General features: G+C 35.6%; 1 pseudogene; it reads right to left on the bottom strand.

The window, feature by feature from the left end:
- Window positions 1-3,558, bottom strand: LOC141561838 (nucleosome assembly protein 1-like 1; annotated as a pseudogene).
- Window positions 3,559-4,606: the final 1,048 nt, after the last annotated feature.

Raw genomic sequence — 4,606 nt, 5'->3', positions numbered from 1 at the left:
TCACTGATGCTTGTACTTGGTTGGCTTTGGATCTTTCTTCAGATCATATTCTGGATTATTTTCTTGATCAGCTTTTTCTTCCCTTTCCTCATCATCAGTCACTTTCTCTTCCTCCTCTTCTTCTTCATCATCATCATCATCATCATCTTGTTCTTCTTGTTCTTCTTCTTGTTCTTCTTCCTCTTCCTCTTGTTCTTGTTCTTCTTCTTGTTCTTCTTGTTCTTCTTCTTCTTTCTCTTCTTCTTCTTCTTCTTCTTCTTCTTCTTCTTCTTCTTCTTCTTCTTCTTCTTCTTCTTCTTCTTCTTCTTCTTCTTCTTCTTCTTCTTCTTCTTCTTCTTCTTCTTCTTCTTCTTCTTCTTCTTCTTCTTCTTCTTCTTCTTCTTCTTCTTCTTCTTCTTCTTCTTCTTCTTCTTCTTCTTCTTCTTCTTCTTCTTCTTCTTCTTCTTCTTCTTCTTCTTCTTCTTCCTCATCATCTTTCAAAGCTTATCCTGTGAAATATATACCAATCTCAATACTATATAACTGACACAAAAATAACTCCTTTCAAAGTCTGCTGCAAGTCTAGGTTCTTCATCATCATCCAGGTCTCTACCTCAGTAACTTTAGGAACAGAAATGAAATTGAAGAAAGAATCATCAGAAACTGTTTTCATCACAGTTCAAATGGTTCTACATCCCTTGTGTTTCTGTTTTTTCTTAATAGTTTTCAAAATGACATTTTCCCTTTTTCCCCTTCTACCTGACAACTCCTAACTTGTGGTTTATTAAAAGAGAAGGGACAAGAATTATCTGGCTCTGACCACATACAATATATCTTCCTCAACTCTTTATCTGTGAATTTATTTATTATTGGGTTAATAGTGGAATTCTAATGCAAAACTTGTAGTTTGACCAACATCTGAGAATTTCACTTTAATTACTTTCAAGTGCTTCAGAATAGGTTTATCGTGTTCCTGAACCACGTCACCGAGCAAGTCACTCTTTGAAAAAGCCAGCCAAAATTCAGGAATTCTTTTAGGACTTTCTTTTTCTTCATCTTTTTTTCTCTCATCTTCAAGCTTATCCTTCTTTTTCATTTTCTTTGAAATCTCTTCATCATTATTTGTTTGAAGGTTTATAAATTGCATTGATAATTTCACTTCTATTATCAAAAGAAGCTGGTAAAAAACAACATACTTTCTTTCAAGAGTACAAACTTCCTCACTGAATTGGCTTTTATTTGGGCCATTTCACCTGAAGATTACTGAGAATATTCACAAGTCCCTTAACTACTTTTAGCAAAGTTTCAGTTTATCTAGTTGATTTTCTGACTTAACCATTTAATCTTTCTTAAAGAGCTGCAAGAACTTGAGAATTTTGCATCATCTGGACAGTTGACTTATGAGCTTTGATCTATTTGCAGTTTTATCAGTTTCTTTTTTTTGACTTTTTCATCAGCTTCAGTATCTTGTTGGTCCGATTCACTTTCTTTGTTGACAATGTCCACCATGTTGTAAGATCTCTAAATATTTGCGAGCTGTGTCTACTAGAAGAACCAAGCACCCAGAGCTGTGCAGGATGTGACTTAGGGTGGTGGCAGTGGTAATAGTGCCAGAGAATGGAGAAAATGAAGGAGGAGAAGGAGGGAGAGGAATAGAGTTATTTTAATTTGTAAATAATCACTTTTAATAAGAATATGAATATGCAAGTTTTTCTCTATCTGTACAAAAAATGAGGGAATGAATGGCTATTTATTACATTATGAGGTTTGAAAGTTAAAGGTAATGATTTATGGAGTAAAAAGACTAAATAATCTTTATTTCCTAGAAATTTCTGAGGAGATACTAGATTTTCTCTTTTATAGAATGTTTTAATTTATGACCCTGTTGGGGGAGAGTTGGGTGGCAAAATGGATGGAGCGCTGGACTTGAAGTCAAGAAGACTTGAGATGAAATCAATCCTCAGACACTTATTAATGGTGGGACCCTTTATAAGACACTTCATCCTATTTGCCTCGGTTTTCTTATCGGTAAAATCAAATAGAGAAGTAACTGGCAAATTATTCTATATCTCTGCCAAGAAAAGTCCAATGAGATTATGAAGAGTCGAACATGACTAAAATAATTTAACAACACAAACTCAAGAAAACATTTGAGAAACAGAATCTGGGACTTTGAGGTTTAGAAGAGTTGGTATTCTTTTGGACATAAATGTTTCAAAATTTTACTTTTTTGGAACATGATATACATGAACAATGTCTGGTTAGAAGTTTGGGCTTCAGTTACTTCTTGAAAACAAGAGATAATTTCTGAATTCAACTGACATCATGCCTTCACTTTCCTCTGGGAATCATAAGATGTGATAAACTCTAATTGGGATTACAATCAGTGTCACAGGCAAAAGAAATCATGATATTTTGGCCAAATGACATGACTTTCAGTGGTACCCTAATCATTCCAGATAGTCCATGGGCCAAGAAACGCTCTCCTTGGGTTGTAGAGCTTTTCCCATCAATCAAGTCTCACTGAATTCTTGAAGTTACTCCAAGGAGTCCAGTGGCTGCTCTGCCCCCTTTGTTTCAGAAATCATTTTTCTAAGATTCAATATTCATTCTCTTCAACTGTTCATTCTAGAAAATAGTTCATTGATAAAGTCTACTTGGGTCATGAATAACGGACCACCAACTAGAGGCAAATGATTTCAGTTGTTTTTCCCAACCTCTAAAAAATGAGGGGTTACCTGAGATGATTGTTAAGTTCTTTTAGAATAGTAAATCCTTCATTTTGGGACCAGTACCTTGCCCGCGAAGCCAAGTGGGAACTCTGGGATGACCTTATGGTTGTTGGAAGGAGGGTAGATCACACATCATTCCTCTGGATCATCTTTGACTAGAAAATCAACCTTTAATCTGTATGTAGAACATTCTTGGGTCACCATTACATAAAAGGTGGGAAGCGCTGGAATGGTTTTATCTTTAGCCAGAAACATTGTACATAATTCACATAATTCACATTTGGGAGGAGCAGAAAAAGCATCTTGGATTTGAAAGGCTGAGGTCTAAAGGAACAAGTCCGGTGAACTTTTCTGGAGTGCAGGTATCTCTGGGGTCTCTCTTTCCTTAAGAAGCCAGGAAATGGTTTGGAGTTCTGTGCCTCTGAATGCTAATTGAATGCAGGAGCAGAGGCCCAGCAGGCCTTGGAAGAAGCAAAGCATAGCTTCCCAGAGCAGCTGTGCCATTTACACCACTTCTCTTTATGTCTCTACATTTTTAATTGAAATTTTAATTTTTCAGTTAACACTCATTTATTTTCTCTCTTTCTCTCTCACCTCCCCCCATTGGGGGAAAAGAAAAAGAAAAACAACACCTTTGCAATACAACATATGTCTCTACTTTAAACAAATTATGGATATCTTTTGTTTTTACATCACCTACATTCCCCCTCTATATCTTGTCCCCCACCCTTCCACCGAGCATTCTTTGATAACAAAGAATATAGAAGAGAGTGAACATCGACATGAACAAACAATCAGAACCCACAAAACTAAGGAAAATGTCATCCAAGTCTTCGATCTCGGCCATAGTCTCTACCTCCCACCCCTCCATCATGCAATGAAGCAAGGGAGATGACTTCTCAGATCTTTTTTCACACTACTTCACACCTTAGTCTCAATCTTCTTCCTGCTTTTCAGACTTGAGACTTAGCCTTATGGATTTGAACCCTTTCATCTTGGGGACTTTCGCCTTGGAGCCCTGCTTTACAGATTGGTAACTGGATCACTTGACCTACTCCTTCCCCATCCCCCTAATTCTGGAAAAGATTTATTTCAAATGTGTTGTGCTCCTAGAAATATTATGTCATCTACTCCCTTTAAGCCCCTCACCATGGAAAGTATTCTTTCCTGGCTATCACTGTTCTATATATGTGTTGCTTCCCTCTGGCCCAATGAATGCTCCTTTATTTTTACTACTTTTATTTTTGCTACTCAGACTTAATACCATGTAGTATTATTTACCATGTAGCATGTAGTAAGTATTTAATAAATGCTCATTCATTTTTTCCCAATCATTCATTTTTCTTTGGGGTCAGAGTTGGTCATTATAATTTCATAATATAGTAGTACTACTGGCATACTACAATATACTAGTAGTACTACTTGCCATATAGCACTTGTAAGTACCTAATAAATGCTCGTTGATTTTTTCCAGTCATTCGTTTTTTCTTTGGGGTCAAATTTGTTATTATAACTTATTAATATTCAGTTTCAGTCATTTCTATTGCTCCCGCATATACCATTAACATTGTTTTCACTATGTCTATATCTATCTATCAACCAATCTATTTATCTCAGACTTAACTTTACTATGCATAATTTGATATCTCTTTCCACATCTCTTTGATTTCTTCATATACATTATTTTTTGCATCTCCCTAATGATCCATTACATTCATACATCAAAATATATTTATACATTCCCCACTTTATAAGCATCTACTTAGCTCCCAGTTTTTGCTAATATAAATAAGTGTTGCTTTAAATATTTGGGTGACTCTCAGTTCTTTCATGTAATTATTGACCTCATATACCACAAGAAACAAAGATAGTTTTCAACATTCACCTTTGAAAAA

This window comes from Sminthopsis crassicaudata, chromosome 3 (genome assembly GCF_048593235.1).
Source record: "Sminthopsis crassicaudata isolate SCR6 chromosome 3, ASM4859323v1, whole genome shotgun sequence".
Taxonomy (NCBI): Eukaryota; Metazoa; Chordata; class Mammalia; order Dasyuromorphia; family Dasyuridae; genus Sminthopsis; species Sminthopsis crassicaudata.
This window is presented reverse-complemented; position numbering and strand designations above follow the sequence as displayed.